Source organism: Delphinus delphis, chromosome 14 (genome assembly GCF_949987515.2).
Source record: "Delphinus delphis chromosome 14, mDelDel1.2, whole genome shotgun sequence".
Classification (NCBI taxonomy): Eukaryota; Metazoa; Chordata; class Mammalia; order Artiodactyla; family Delphinidae; genus Delphinus; species Delphinus delphis.
The window spans coordinates 56,198,062-56,215,482 of NC_082696.1; the positions used below are offsets into that span (position 1 = coordinate 56,198,062).

The window sequence follows — 17,421 nt, forward strand, 5'->3', positions numbered from 1 at the left end:
AATGTTCTTTGATAGTAAAATCACTGTAAGTTACAACATTGTCTCTTGCCCAGAACAGCCTTTGTCACAATAACAGCCCTGAGGACAATTCTCAGAAAGTAGAATTCCATAAAACATTGAATGCCATAATTCAAAAAGAGTCATGTACCACAACGTTCATTGCAGCTCTATTTACAATAGCCAGGACATGGAAGCAAACTAAGTGTCCACTGACAGATGAATGGATAAAGAAGATGTGGCACATATATACAATGGAATATTATGCAGCCATAAAAAGAAACGAAATTGAGGTATTTGTAGTGAGGTGGATGGACCTAGAGTCATACAGAGTGAAGTAAGTCAGGAAGAAAAAAACAAATACTGAATGCTAACACATATATATGGAATCTAAAAAAAAAAAAAAAAAGTGGTTATGAAGAACCTAGGGACAGGACAGGAATAACGACACAGACGTAGAGAATGGACTTGAGGACACGGGGAGGGGGAAGGGTAAGCCGGGACAAAGTGAGAGAGTGGCATGGACATATATACACTACCAAACGTAAAATAGATAGCTAGTGGGAAGCAGCCGCATAGCATAGGGAGATCAGCTCGGTGCTTTGTGACCACCTGGAGGGGTGGGATAGGGAGGGTGGGAGGGAGGGAGACGCAAGAGGGAAGAGATATGGGAACATATGTATAACTGATTCACTTTGTTATAAAGCAGAAACTAACACACCATTGTAAAGCAATTATACTCCAATAAAGATGTAAAAAAAAAAAAAAATCATTAAGCCTTTCCTGATCTCATTCCCTCCTGTCTCTGTAACCTGATGCTCTGCTCTGCCCTCATACATACTTTCCTCTTTAAGCAAACTGAATGACCTGATATGCCCTGATGCTGTGGGGCTGTGTCCCACCCTCAGACCTTTGCTCACAGTGATTTCGCTGCATGAAAATGTCTTTCCCTTTGTCCCATTTACAATAACATATCCTTTAATATCCAGCTGACATCACCTGCTTTGGGGAACCTGGAGTGCCCAGATGGTTAGGAGCTCCATCTTTTGAACCCCCATTTTATTCAGGGCAGCATACTTCAATTAGAGAAGTATCACTGGCAATTCCTGTCTCTCCTGTTGATAAAGTTGGGAAATCCATTGAGAAGAGACAACAGGACTCACTTTGTTTTTCCAGTGCCATGCACAGGCCTGACAATAGTACAAAGAGTGCTCAATAATGTTTGTTACATGAGGGAATCTAAGAAAGAAAGTTTAACTTACTGAGGGGAATAAAAATATTAGTACTTTGGCTTCACTGGTGTACATAATAAGCAAAGACATATATCTGCACTCATTCACCTATTAAACCCCCAAACTAAGTACTTCTATGCGGTAAAATGTTTCAGAAACACTTTTTAGGTTAATCTTGGCCACTTGTAACTCAAAGAAATAAAACTGTACTTATCTGAAAATATTATGTATTTAATACTCAAAAATAATCTGGAACAAATCTGTACAAATCTGTACAAACTTTAACTGAATAGTAAATAAATCTTTTGTAATTTCTGTAATTTGTAATCTTTCAATTTGTAAATAATTTGTAATTTGTAAATTTTTAAATAAATTATAACAAAGCACTGTTTTATGAACGTTGTCTTCTTGGAAGCAATGCCTTCTTCAGTTTAGTTTACCAATAGCTAGAGACTTATCTCTTTGTCTCTAAGGACAGACTCCAAGCTTCCACATGTGGAATGAGAACTAATTAATTGTTAATTGACAATTATGACTCTAATTATAGCAAAATATAAAGATTCCTTTGAGATTTTCTCATAGTATACTAGCTAAAATAGCCTTCCGCATTGATTTCCAACACCAAACACAGTTTACATACTCCCTTTCCAAAAATCAACAGGGTTTCAAAAATTATGCTATTAGTTTCTAATCCCAACTAGAGTTCTTGAAAAATACAAAAACGATCTATTTCCTCAGTTACTTTAAAGAAAATCAATGTGTCACTAAGTTTATTTTTTTTAATTTCATGAACTTTAGAGTAAAACAAATCAGGTACAGAGCTATTTAGACATCAAAATTATATCTGGGTTTAAAAATAGGCTTGTCTTCTGATTTCAAAAATACATTTTCACAGAGAATCATTTCATACTTGCCAATGTCATTCTTGCTTATCAACACACTATTCATTGTCTGCTTTCTTACATTACATAATTACTTCATGCTGAGGCTTTTTACTGATTTCAAGTCCTCAATAATTGATTCCATATGTTATTATCATTATCTGTAATTACAGAACACTTCTGCTTTTTAAAAGGTTAATATTTTAAACAATAACAACACGACGGAGTGAAAAGCAAAAGTAGGGACCACTGGACAGAGCACTTAGTACAAATCCCAGGTTTTTTAAACCATCTCTTAGTAAAAAAGTAAAAAATAAATAAATAAGGGGTTACCTTAACATTTGGCACAAGAATTTCCATTAGAGATGAAACTTTCTTTGTCTTGAAAAATGCCTTATCAAGCCATAGAAAACAATACTTTTGCAGAGGTGATAGCCAAAGCAAACAGAGCAATAGCGGGGCTTTGTAAAGTGTAGGAAAATGAGATTTGTTTTCCTCCTGGCAAACGAGAAAGAGGACGTTAGATAGGATGACAAGAGGGAAGAGGAAAGAGGAGCCCAGTGGAATGCTATGAAATCCGGACCAAATAAAATTCCCGAGAGATACACTAATAGCAAGGTTCCAACGTAAAGTCATTTGCATTGATGTGATATAGACACTCCTTGTCTTGCTGTCCTCAAATCAGCTAAGTTTAATGCTACTGGGAATAACTGGTTTAAATGGTTGTTTTGTGGACACTGATGAAAAGGCTTGTTTCCCCTGTGGGTTGGTGCTTTGTAGAACAGAACCTTCCTAGAATGAGCAGAAATCCTTCTATGGGATGACCTTGAGCATACAACCTTTTCCGCACCCACCACACACCTTTATAAATCTGCAGAAACCATGTGGAGGGGATTGGACCTGCCTGGGGCATGGTCTGTAAGGATTCTCTGATGATACCTGTGTAGCTTTATAAGAGATTTGGCAAGTCCCACCTTTCTTCTTATTGAATGCAGTATGACTTTGCCTATCAAAATTGCAATATTTTGAAATAAAAATTTTAGGGTATGCAATTAAAGGTACTGCCCACAAAGAATAACTCAAAGATCAAAAAACATTCAAAATGAAAAATGTTTGAGTTTCATTCACAAAGTGAAACATTTTTCAGTGTCTAAAGGTAAAAATTAAAAAGACATTTAAGTGCTGATATTTGACGTTTGGTGTGTACAAATCAATTTCATAATCTATTTCATTAAATAGGGAACTTACATATTAATGTTAATAACTTATTTATTGTTCTAACAGGCAAGAAAAGAGTCAAAGTTAGCCAAAGATACCATATGTTGAAATCAGAAATATTTTTGTCAGTAAAAGCTTTTCGAAAACTCAAAAATACTAGCATTATTTTTTCAACTAATTTTTAAAATAAAATAATTGTTTTGTAGAACCCAAACTTTTGTCTTCTAATCTGCATGCAGACCTCTGTACACACATGTGGTAAATAGCCATGATGATAAATGACGTACTTGGCTAATTTTGCCTTTTGACTATGCCAAAGTCATATCAATTTTAAAATACAAAGAAAAAATTCTCCCTCACTGAGAAGGGAATACTTATACGATATAACCGTCCAACAAATACCGCTTACAGCACCTTTGAAGTAGATATCCTCATGATCATTGCTAATAAAATTAGAATAAGTGGTACAGGCTGCTAACAGGTAAAGGTTACAGAAAAAATAAGGTCAAAGAAATGAGATTAGTGACCATAACAAGAAGAATGAGAGCTTGGATCTGTCTAGACATTCTCTCTATAATTTGTGTAAGGGTGTAAGATCAAATTTTTTAAAACCAAAGTAAAATGAGGAGAAGTTACTATCAACTTTCTTATTCATGATTACACATTCTTTTTGTTTGATTGTTTGTTTGTTTGTTATTCACATACTCTGTCGTATCTCATTTTTTTCTTCAACTGAAAAAGTCTGCTGATTTTGTGGCTATGGACAGTATAACCTATTTCAATAAAAATGCCCATATATGTTTGCAAATTGAGGGTATATGCTTCAAGTAACATACAAAAGGCTAAATATGACCAAACAAGTTAAAGCTGGTGGAATGAGGCAAAATGGGTTACACTCATTAATATTGGACCCAGGCTCCAATTTTTAACACTAACTTTTAAAGCAGATATTATAAAAACACAAATTTAAAAAGAAAAAAAAAGTTCATTCCTTTGCATATAATGTAATTTTTTTAAAACAATCTCAACATTTTATTTAAAACCATTTTTAATTATTCATCCAGTCATCATTCATCGCACTTTGTTTATAGAACACACTGAACAAATAAAAGTAAGCATTCACTATAATACACAGGATACAAAGATATAAAAAAGGTGTCATTTAAATATTTTAGCTATCTTCTCACAATTAAATTCTGGTGATAGAATCAGATTTTTGAGTAGCTAATAATTTTTAAGGACTCAAAAAAAAAACCCCACTCATGTAAAAATTTGGGTTAAAAGACTGCTTTCATTAACTTTTCCTAATTTTCAATGAATTTATTAATCATAAAATCCCATCCATGTTATACAGCCCCATTTAAAATGTTCTTTTTAGTAAAGATAGTTCATAGTCCATAATCTACCCCAACCCTGATTAAAAAAAAAAAAATCAAAGATGCTCGCTCAGCCATCTCAGCTTAAGTTTCAAGCAGTGTCTGGCACAGATGGTAGATATTTGATTTTAAAGACATTCATATTTTTTAAAGCTACCTGTAGTGCTATTTTTAGAAATGGCAAGCATGATAACACTAATAGATTTTACAGCTATTATAATGCAATTGACAATATAAAATGTAAATTATGGTCTGAACTGGTAAAGAGGGGAATCAATTTGTGCTTAATCTATTTAAAATTCTTTCTAAAAGTCCCTAAGAATGAAAGACACCTTCCCCCTGTTGCTCATTTAATATTGGCATTTCTATGTGGCAGACGGTGTCCTTATCCCTGTGCTTCAGCTAAAAAGATTTTTATTAAGACTAAACAAGTGTGAACAGTGCTAATTTCTTGCAGCAGGCCAATATGAATAACCTTTGGAATGAGTGTAAATGCCCTGCCTCACCATATGGTTGAGGTTCACATCCTGCCAATAGAATGGACTGAAAAGTAGCCAACATGCTTGAATCCTGCCCTGAGTACCATGTTTCATCATTAGCCACCCAATCAAAGAACAGCTACAGAGGAAGGGAGATCATAATGGATGAGAAACATAATCTGATGAACTGTTTGGTGGGCTAAGCTCTGAAGAAGGGCCAGCTGGGGGTGGATTCTGAAATAGGCAACAGTCACCTTTCAGTACCCCTCATCATCCTTACAATGCTCTTGCCACTTCTTTTCCTAATACCCACCTACCCTCCCCCTTTTAATAACCCAGAGTCCAGTGATGACTGATATTAATCACTGCTCTGGGCGTACATACCACCATAGACTGCCTCCCCAAGTCTGTGTTCCAAGCTCTCAAGGTGTGTCTCGAACTTAAAAACTGTATGCGCTTCCTTTAAAGAACATATATTTTCACAGACTCCTAGTCTTAACTTATTTTACAAGGTAACTTAAACATACACAAACATAAACTAGATAGAATCTTAGTATACTTTTGGTCCATAGGGAGTTAAAAATTTTTACAAAAAAATTTTTAAAACCTCTACAATTAGTAAATTTGAATTAATCACAGTTTGCTGCTGTGCTATGATAAATTGCTTGATATTTGAATATGGTATAGTTTCTTCTAGGTTGACTACACTACTACACCTTGGGTGAGGATCTAATAAGATCTCACCACTCTGTCTTCCTGGAACCATTGTAAAACTTACTTATAGAGCCTTGGCTTGACATCACTTGGTTTGAAAATGTGTGAATGAGATACTATATGCTTAACATCTGGTCATCTCAGTGGTTAACCAGGTAAGACAGATGATTATTTTTATAGATCATCAAAATAAATATTAAAAAATTAAATATTCTCATGAGAAACTCAAGGAGTATTTTAAGAACCACCACTCTAAAATTTCACCTCTTCTTTCCTCTACCAAAGTATAATTACCATATAAGTAAGATTTAGTGAAATCTTTCCATGTGCCAGACTCTTTATATGTCTTATCTCTGGCAATCCTCCCAACAGTCCTACAAGGTAGCTACTGTAATCATTCACATTAAAGATTTAAAAACTAAGATTATACAATTAGGATGCAAATCAAGTCTTAGTGGACTCCAGAGGCTTTTCCCTTAATTACTACAATATGCCATCTACCAACTTGTTCTCAGCTAGTTGTCCAGTGGAAACGTTCCGAGCAGTCAACTCTCCTTAAAGAGCTGACTACCTCTTCTGAGAATATTTGCGTTTCCCTACTTCTTATCACACCCAAAATTAATAAAAATAAAAGTAAAAATAACAAAAGATTGGTGGGGAGAGAAACAAATCATTCTGAAACGGCAGAATATTTCAAATGGAAGATGGATGAAGATAATATAGATAGCGACTTATTCTCTAATACTTCAATCTGACTGCAGTAGGGGACACATAATAGCTCAATCCACTGCAGTTACGTTCTAAATTAATCTTTAGGTATTCCTGGGGTTAGTTGTATATTTGCGGAATGAAAGAAAAAGATGGCAAAACCTTCTTAATTGTTTTCAATGTCTTAAAACAAAGAAAATTGAAATATTTCATTTTATGACATGCTTGTATCTCTTTTGTCCTTCCACAAAATTTCCCAGATCAGGCTGATCAAATATAGTACCTTCATAACTCCTTTCTATGTGTTTCAATCTGCATCTAAAAGTATCTACCCTTTATAGGCTCCTCTAAGATTCAACTACTCTTCTACTCTTAATCTGCACAGATTCTAAAATTTTGGTCAATTTGTATAAGTATTAATGAGTTTCATTCTCATATGTCTTCCTCTTACATTCCACTCATCCATAGAAACATTGCCTTTTTTAGATTTAAATTCCAAGGCTGTATAAATTTTGTCAGTAAAACATTTCATATCTACCAAATAGTGCCATACATCAATAGAAGATTACTGAATACTTTATGCAACTCTTTCCTTCCTTTTGCTTATAGAAAGACAGAAGAACTGTAGCATGCCCTGAACTCTTCAAAAAGTGCAACACAAAATCTAACAGAAACAAGGCAAAACAAACCAAAAACAGAAACAAAAGTTCTCATCAAAGACAAAGACACTAAAGTGATACAATAGCTATTTACGGGCTTCCCTGATGGCGCAGTGGTTAGGAATCTGCCTGCCAATGCAGGGGACACGGGTTCGTGCCCCGGTCTGGGAAGATCCCACATGCCGCGGAGCGACTGGGCCGTGAGCCATGGCGGCTGAGCACAATGAGAGGCTCGCGTACGGCAAAAAAAAAAAAAAAAAAAAAGCTATTTATAATTTATAAATTTCTTAAATGTAATACAACTTTAAAACTGACTAAAGTTTAGAGTCTACAACTTTTTTTGTCTTAGCCAAAATAATTCCTTTTAACTACATTCTCTCTAACACATTTCACAAGCAATTTTAACATATCATTTTGATGGACTCAAACAAATACAATATTTGTGATGTTAAAAAAAAAACAAATTCAGTTATGTGTTTGCCCACCAAGTTGACTTTTTTAAATTCACTAGACACAAGAGGATGATAAAATTCTAGTCAGTGAAGGAAAGCATCAGCTCTCTAGGGTACAATACACCTTCCCTAAATGCGTGTCAGCTTCTAACACATATTAGCCTTTAGATGTGTTATCAGTCAACAGAGTCAGGCAAAGCAGATAAGAATGTCTTTCAAGAATTCTTTTTCTAAGGCCTTATGGTAACTCTATAATTGATCAACACAAGTGTTACATCTTCTGGTTATCTAGGAAGCACAAATGATCCATGTAATGAAGCACTGAAGCGTTTGCTCGCATAGGGCTATGGGAAGAAGAAAAATCTGTCAGCTGCAAGAGTAGGAAAGAAATCACTGTTATCAAGAGTTACATTGTAGCTCTCCCCAAAATTTATAATTGTAGATATTGTGATACACGGTATTATGTGAGCTTTCTTTTAAATGGTATCTATCATACATAATCAAATAATTGTATTACCTATAAAAGTTATCTAATATGCAACTTGCACAATGCAATTTGTGGAGTGAAAGCACAAAATGAAGAAAACATGCCACTCTTCTATCCTGCTCCTGTGGAATCTGAATTTATTTCACTGACTTAGATTAACAGTGATACATGTAAAAGCTTAGCAGGAATATGAAATAGAGGGTAAGGGTCTTGGAATATGATTATCATAGAAATAAGATTTTTAAAGCCACAAGGCCTTCATAGTATATTATTAGAAAAATCCACAGCAAAATGCAAAGCACAATACTCAAGTCTGAAGTTCTCATAATAAGTCAAATATTTTAATTGACCAGATAAATCTTTAGGATATTTATTATATTAAAAATAAATAAGACTGACACTACGTAAGAAATATGTGTTAAAGGTTTTTCCCATATTCTGGCCATTGTGGCCCTCCTCAAACAACCATCCCATTTAATACTCTGCATGGCTTAATAAACAAAGCCCTTGCATTTTGAAAGCTTCATTTCCAAATGATTAGAACATTTCCTTTCCAATTTTAAATAAATTTTAAAGGTCTTAATCTCAAGATTTTTTTAATTATGTATTCAATCAATTAGATTATTTTAAATGAACAGTCCAGTAGTAACATTGGATTCAATCCCAAATAATCACAGCTCTTTTGGGGGTCGCATTGGTCCAGCAAAGAGAGTTTTGCTTCTTTTTCATACCCCCTCACTCCAACCCACTCTGCAACTACCTTCTGTGCAAACACCCCATCCAGGATTCACTAGGAGGACTATGTCGGGGAGAGGAGGCATTAAAAGAACTAGGCTATTAGCCATGCAGCTGATAAGTTAAAAAGAACTGGGCAGCAAGGTTTGTTTGGTTGTTTTGTTTTGTTTTGTTTCAGCTATCTAACAGTAGGAGTATGCATGGCCCAATATTCCTACAAAATTTTATACGAGTTTAATTTGTGATATGTAAAACAAGACAACATGAGAAAAGCAACATCTGCTCCTCCTTTTGTGTGCTTCCCATTTAGTGATCTATCACCACATCTATTCCTCAAAGTTATGAATATAAGTGCTTTACTTTATGACAGAGCAGACAAATAAAATGTGTTACGAACCTAAGGGCATCCAGTAGGTTGGAAAGATGGGCAAAAAAGAAGATCCATAACTAGTAACAGAACCAATTGATTTAGTTGTTATTTGGTTCTGAAACAAATATACAAGCTGTCTCAAAGGCGTGAAGTAGAGTCTATCAGAGCTAGTCATTGAAAATTTTTAGTTCAGTTCTAATTCCTGCTTTGTTTGCTGAAAGAAAATTGTTTTCTAATAAATAGTGCCAGACCAACTAAAGCACTGTAGCAGACCAACGATTAGCACTGTAATTTAAGTCCAACTAAATGTTTTCCCTAACTGCTATCTATGTTGTTCAATAACAAAGAAGCATTCTAATTGTTTACCAAATCCATGTCGTGTGTAGGGAAATAGGAAGACAGAGAAAAACTGGGGTGCCACTTGTGCTAGAAGCCTTAAAATTCCTAAAATTCTAAAAGAAGCAGTGAGCGAATGAAACCTCCAAGCCGAAATAAATTATTTAATCCACCTTTCTGATGTAATATATCAGATTCTGAATTAAACACATGGAGTTTTTTTTTAATTACTGTTAATTTTGTCTGCCTGAAACTAAAAAAAACCCACTTTTTTACTGTAGGGCTGAAGTCTCAGAAATAAAAGAAAAAAATGTATTGTAAAAAATCATGCGGAGGGCTTCCCTGGTGGCGCAGTGGTTGAGAGTCCGACTGCCAATGCAGGGTACACGGGTTCGTGCCCCGGTCTGGTAAGATCCCACATGCCGCGGAGCGGCTGGGCCCGTGAGCCATGGCCGCTGAGCCTGCGCGTCTGGAGCCTGTGCTCCGCAACAGGAGAGGCCACAGCAGTGAGAGGCCCGCGTACCGGGAAAAAAAAAAAAAAAAAAAAAAAAAAAAAAACACGCAGAAATGAGAGAACGTCCTTAAAATGGGCTGAATAAACACAAGATATGATCAATTAGAGACAGTTTCAATTTTAGTTATTAAACCTCTTTTTCTTCCCTCCTCACATCTATTCTGAACTTTCTATTAAACTAAAAAATTAAAAATGAATACGATTTGTTGCTTTCCAATTCTGAATATGTAACATTTCTCATCCTGAAATGAATATCATTCTTTAAAATTAGCAATCAAAGAACTTTGAAAGCGGACAGTGCAACAAACTGCATAATGATTTTAGATCACTAGAAGGAACAGCTGCCAATCAGCTAATTGCAATTCTGTATTGTGCCGGCTCAAAAAGAACCTAAAATGGAAATTGTTTCTTATTCATACACTTAAAATAAATTTTGGTCTGCACAAACTTCATGAATTTTGAATAGTCTTTAGGCTGTACATTTTCTCTGTCAAGCCACGGGAGGCTTTCCTGATTTTAAAAGAAAAAAACAAAACAAAACAAAAAAACAGTACCTTTATATTTCTGTAAACATGTTATGGATGCAGTCATTTTAAATGCATGTATTCAGTATGAAAAATCTATGATGTGTCTCTTAGGACTCTATACTGAATATTAAAGTCAAAATAAATAACCCTGGATATTTTGAAAAATAGCAGAACAAAAGGTAATCTTCAGTATCACTGTTTCTAAACAGTATTATCTCTCTATAGTGAAAACAAATTTAAACAAAAAATAAGGCACAAAGGAAAGAATGTCTTTGAAAGGGCAATCTTTTGGTGCTGAAATTCCCCAAAAGGAAAGCTATTCCTAAAGAAGAGCCTTAACAAAAAATCCAGATACCATCAATCACAAACATACCATTAAAAAAAAAAAAAAAAAGATAATTGATGAAGACACATTGCTCTATGGCAAACAAATGCTGTGACTAAACCTAGGAAAAATAACAATAAATATGCTTAACACTATAAACCCAGCATCTAAGTATCTTGAGAGAAAAGCTGTATTTCAAATGTGGTATGACAACAGGAAAACATTCTTTATTGAAGAAAAAATTTGTATAGACACCATAACTTATATGGAACATATAGCTCACCTTATATGCTTAAAATATTGGTCTCTTTTCTACTCATATAAATACATAATAAACTAAACTTGTATTATTAATGAAAGAGAAGCATACTAAGTGGAAAGAATTTCTCTCAAATTAATACAAACCTAAATAAAACAAATGAACAAATATAACGAAACCAGAAAAAGACTCACAGATACAGATAACAAACTAGTGGTTACCAGAGAGGACAGGGATTGGGTGAGGGCCAAAACAGGTGAAGGGGATTAAGAGGTAAAAACTACTAGGTACAAAATAAAGAGGTTACAAGGATGTTTTGTGCAGCACAGGGAATATAGCCAATGTTTATAATAACTTCATATGGAGTATAATCTATAAAAATATAGAATCACTATGTTGTACACCTGAAACTAAACTAGACTTCAATTAAAAAAGAAAAAGATCCTGCAGATATGCTTATGCTTGAGTTACATTAGCAAGCTTAGAGGTTTAATGATCTTTAAACTACCCAGTTAACGAATTAGGAAACTAAATATTTTAAAGAAATATATCACACTTCTCAAATAATAACTGCAAGATTGAAACCTCAATGCCAAATTTAATTTAAAAAAGAGATAGATCCTGAACAAAAATAAAAGCATCTCAGTTTCATTTAACAACTCTTTATAATGTTTAAAGTCATTTTTATGATTGGTGTTCAGCTGTAAGATATGTTTAACACTCTGTATCTAAGTTGTTGTATGGCAGTGATTTAGCTGAAAACATCTAAAGGTCTATTTTAACAGGATTGTGTAAAAGTTACAGACACCAAATCGCTATGAAATTATCAGTAAAATCATGTGACACTAGGCAAACACTGAGCAAGCACATTAAATTATTAACTTAACAGTGTTTTCTAAATAATGATGATTAGTGCTACGCATAAAATGAGATATTAAGTAATCTACCAAAGTGTTCTACATAAGGATACTAAATATTAAAGTCCAAAGAAGGTAAGGGAGTTGCCCGAAGTCACACAGCAATGCAGTTACCCAGAAGAGGCTAGATTTGAACTCTGGTTTTCTGATGTCAAGTCCAGGCCTCTTTGCAATGCACCTGCAAACACAGCATGCTGGTTGTACATTAATAGAAGAAAGTGAAAATATGGGACTGACACAGCCATAGCTATCGCTTTGCATAATGATATAAAAAGAATACATCAAAAGGTAGCATTTGTATCTGAGTTACTGTAGTCAAATTAATAATTTCTTCCCAAAAGTATACTTGTGCTTATAACATCATGCTTGTGCTGTAGATCATGCAGGCCACTAAATGTGTTCACACGTGTAAAACATCTGATAGACAAAACATGCTGAATATTGGCGATTGTCCTATAAAAAAAAGTTAGCTACGAATTTGTTAGGTTGCTTTCTTCCTATTTTCCTTGCACAGTCTAGTGTCAATGTGCAGGAGTGTAGTGAATAGGGAATCTCCTGTTTCTCAGAAATCTGTGACTAAGCTCACAGACTGAGGACAAAGACTCACTAAGTCTGAAGATAATGACCCTCCTGCAGGTCTTGAGCCCACCTTTTCCCCTACCCTTCCCCCGTCCCCAGGATCCATAAGAGCACTTAGGAAGAAAGAGGAGGTTTTCATAATCAGCATGAGAAAAAGGAGAATTCTCCTTCCAAAGCAAGTGCTTGTGAATGTGTGAGGGCTGTTTTAAAGAGAATGACACCTAAAAATAGAAGCCTCGTCCAAGAAGAAAGACTGGCATTTTGCTCCTCACTTAGAGATCTGCTTGGACAACAAACTTCCTGATTGTCCCCATACATAACTGAGCAAAGAAAAGAGACATGGAAAGAGATGGCAGAGCAAAGAGAGAGGGGCTACGGTAAAGCATCTCACACTCCACCCACTGCCCTGAAGGGATGTAGGAGTGTCCCTCAGGTCAGGAGAAAAGAGCCACATTGAAGTCATTTTGCTGGTACTCTATCCAAGAGAGCGATCCACTGGTAAGGACACCCTAAAAGCAAGCTGCTCAACTGTCTGAGGCAGGTCTAATGTGGGAGACTGGAAGAAGTCAAGCGTCCCTCGCCAAGGGCCTGTCCAGTGGGAAGGCCCCACGGAGCCTCTGAGGAACTTGGATGTGTATCAGCCACACAGAGGGCATGAGCATCCAGGTAGTGTTAGCCCTAGAATCACTGACCATCAACGGAAAGAACTAGGACAGCAGGGACAGAAGAGGAGAGTGTTCATCGTTTTGCCTCTCAATCCTCTACATCCTGGAGGAGCCAGGCCTTGAAGAGAGGAAGTGTCTAGAAGCAAACTATACCCTAAGAACCTATGCTACTCCAAGAGACCACGCACCCCTCCTCAAGGGTGCAGCGGGAAGATGGTACAGGATGAAGTGAGAGTGAGCATTACACTGGACTGACTTTAAAGTATTAAAGTGACTGGAAAGTTATCGAATCTATTCAAGGTATTATTAAAGGACGGAAAGGGAACACTCAGTACTGAATGGTTAAAATGAGACCATTTTCGGTTTTATATTCCACCGTCTACTGAAGTCAGGGAGCTAAATGAACCTGCCTTTACAAATGGGTAACCTCATTGTTTTTGTACTTATCAATCAAGTCAGTTCTTTATCGGTAATAACAGAAATTCTATTTGGACAGTCTATTAACCTAAATGGTCCTAGTGAATTTACCTCTTCTAGAAAGAAAAAAAAAAAAAGAAATGATGTCATCTATTGTAAATAATTTCCTTTGGGTTGAGTCTTGCATTAAGGAGTGTGAGGAAGATAGCTGTCCTGTCTTGCATGCCAGTAACAGTTTTCTCTTTTTTCATTTGCACATTGTTTCAATCTTATAAAAATGATAAATAGTATCCCATGTGTTAAAATAGTGTAGGACATTGATCAACAAATCTGAAATCATAAGTTCCAGTAGTCTTGACTTAACCTTCTTATTTTCTCTGGTATGGGATTACAACCACAGAATATTCTAGTTGGTGGATGACCAAAGAACATATAGTAAACTTCTCACTCATGTAAGATCTTCCTTTCAACATTTCTGAAACAGGACTATCCAAACTTTATTTAAATATTTCCAATTATTGCGTTCCAATGGCAGCACTGTAACTGGAGCAGTCCTCTGGATACTCACTCCTCACCCCATGGGTCTGCATTCACTGTTGTTCAACAGAACGAATGCAAATGATTTGTGCTGGGGGGAGAGGTAGAGAAGGAGCAAGTGAGGAAAGATGGGGTTATTATGATATGGCACCTTATAACATATGAAGGTTTCCTCTCTTAATGGAATTTGGAAGAGCATATTACCTAATTCTGCGGCTTGCTGGATTATTATGGTTCTACCTGCAAAAGGTCTCTACCTTCTCCATTTCCTGTTACATTACATCAGGAACCAGTAAGGGCAGTTGTACAGAGGAATACATCCTAGTATCTGTTTTAAAAAGGAAAGGGGCTTCATACCTGTTTCCAAAGCAAACTAAAAACCACAGGAGATAGCCATCCACCATTCAGAAGATTTTTGTCTAGAACATTTTCAACATTTTTTTTATTACTAAACTAAGATCTGCCTAAAATTTCCATTGTAGTTCACATAGATAGTAACTGAAATTTTTGGTCCAAGTAAAGCATACTATAAAAAGGTATGGAGTAAAAAGACTATAAAAAGTTATCTGGAATTAGAACTTAGAGTTGCATTTGATCTAGTCCTCCAATATAAACAGATATTTTAAAACTGAATGTCTTCATATAAAGTTAAGCTTTAGTAGAGGAATAGAAATTGAAACTGAACGAATGGAAGGAATCTCAGAAAAAAAATGAGAAAGGATTATGGGAGCAGCACTTACTGGGGGCCCATATATGAAATAATAATCTAGATTACTTTTCACTATAGGAGGCGCCATATGTATATTCAGTATGTAAACTAATGTATAGCATGAGGTTTATACATTTATATCTTACTATGTTGCTGAACTTGAATGATACAAAAAGTTAGGAATAGAGTAGATAACATTTTAAAAATGTTATCAGGGGCTTCCCTGGTGGCGCAGTGGTTGAGTCTGCCTGCCGATGCAGAGGACGCGGGTTCGTGCCCCGGTCCGGGAGGATCCCACATGCCGCGGAGCGGCTAGGCCCGTGAGCCATGGCCGCTGAGCCTGCGCGTCCGGAGCCTGTGCTCCGCAACGGGAGAGGCCACAGCAGTGAGAGGCCCGCGTACCGCAAAAAAAATGTTATCATTCAGCGTAAAGATCTTTCACTAGCGGTGTCCTACCAGGAATTTTTCCCCTCTTTTTTCCCACTACACTGGGTAAGGGCAATATTAGGTAACGGGAGCTAGAGCTCTGATTTTGTCAACTAGTAAAAATATGGATGAAAGACTCTAGCTTGCCCTACCTGACATTTGAATCATTGTACATTTTTACCAGGCTATACAGAGGCACTGAAAACCTTGTCTCTGATCCAAACCTTGAAAGCTTTTTATCTTTTATCAAATCTTTGATTATGTTAATAAAACACAATCTATAATTGGCCTATGTTACTTTAGCATTTGGCAGTTTTACAGACTTGACTAAAAATATATGTTTAAAGCCCACTACTGTATAATTAAATGAAAGTTTGGCTTTATTCAAAAATGCAAATGAATACTTGGCTTCTTCTCTTATACACTTTTCAATTATTTATATGTAGTCCCCATTCATAGTGTTTTCTCTGGTCCAGAAACAATTCAATTTTAACAAATTTCCAATCTGTTTAAAATTTTACAATAAAAGATGGCTTTAAATTATACAATAAAAGCATATTTCTGTTGCTGGAAAAGGGTGATATGCAACTTGCCAAATCAGAAATGAATGAATAGACATTTCATTTTCTTGCATCATCTGACACAACTAGTATTGTATGTATATTGGCAGGTGCTTAGATCAGATCTCAAAAGAAAGGAAATTATTTTTATGTTATTTGAAAGCAATAAATGAGCACCTTTAAATTTTATCCATCCTTTAAATTCTAATTGGTCAAGAAGTAAATGTTTCCAATTCCACAGTCAACAGCAAGTAGCCAAAAGAGAACATTTCTAGATTTCCACCGTCATCATCTGCAAGGGTTTTCTTCTAAACATCCTGAAAGCACATTCACTCTTTCAGAGTACACCAGAGCTTTTGCAGTTGCCTGAAATAGTTGATGCCTCCTTTGCTCTCCATAAAGGTTGACATCATGAGTTATTTATCTTTTGGAAAATGGACAAATGAAAGATGATAAAATGTGTCATGACAAGTTGAGGCAATGAGGCAGATTTTATTTTTAAAATACTAATATTTCAAAATAACCAACAAAGATGTTTCCACTAACTCTAAATGGTTTTATTTATACAGCAACTGACTACTAATTGTGAAGTAACTGGACGCTACAAGCTGCAGCACGCAAGGAACTCCCTATCGAGTTTTGGTCATTTTTAGCGCTGTTCAACTCATTGAAATGCTACTAACAATAATAGCATACTGATATTAAGCAAGTTATAAAAACACAGCACAAATTTCATACTAGTTGTTTTCCTTTTCATGCAAAATTAAATTAATAAAATAGAAGCATATTAAGGAATATTGTATTAAATCTTATACATTTATAAAGTACAACTGTGCTTCTCTGAGGTAAACAGAATAAATTCAATAATGGTCAGTTTAATTTCAATGGATGAAGTCTGAAGAGTTTTCAAGGTGATGAAACCATGACCCAGAAAGACATAATTTGACAAATTAAGAACATTGGCAATGACAGAAGCAAATATTTTGGAAACAACTGAATAAGTGTGAACCATAACAGCCTAAAGTGTCAATGACAGCAACATTGACTAGAGGCCAAGATTTAAATAAAACCTGTCTTTGATTTATAGTTGTTCTTACTGTTCTTGTTTTTGAGCTCATTTGGGAAGATGATCTTACCTCATGCTTTTAGACATCGCTCCCTCTAGTGAAAACAGCACTCAACCTCCATAAGACTCTAATTAATCTAATTTTATTCTCCAAATTGAGGATAATTTTCTTTCTGTGAAATGCTGCTAAATACTTGACCTGACTGCAATCTTAATATATCTGAATTTCTTTGATTTAAATAACCCAAGTATCCTGCTTCATATTCCTCGGATAGA

General features: G+C 35.5%; 1 protein-coding gene across 1 annotated transcript in view; it reads right to left on the bottom strand.

The window, feature by feature from the left end:
* GRIK2 (glutamate ionotropic receptor kainate type subunit 2) overlaps positions 1–17,421 on the bottom strand; it is a 635,712-nt gene that overhangs the window by 541,826 nt on the left and 76,465 nt on the right. The window lies entirely within an intron of this gene.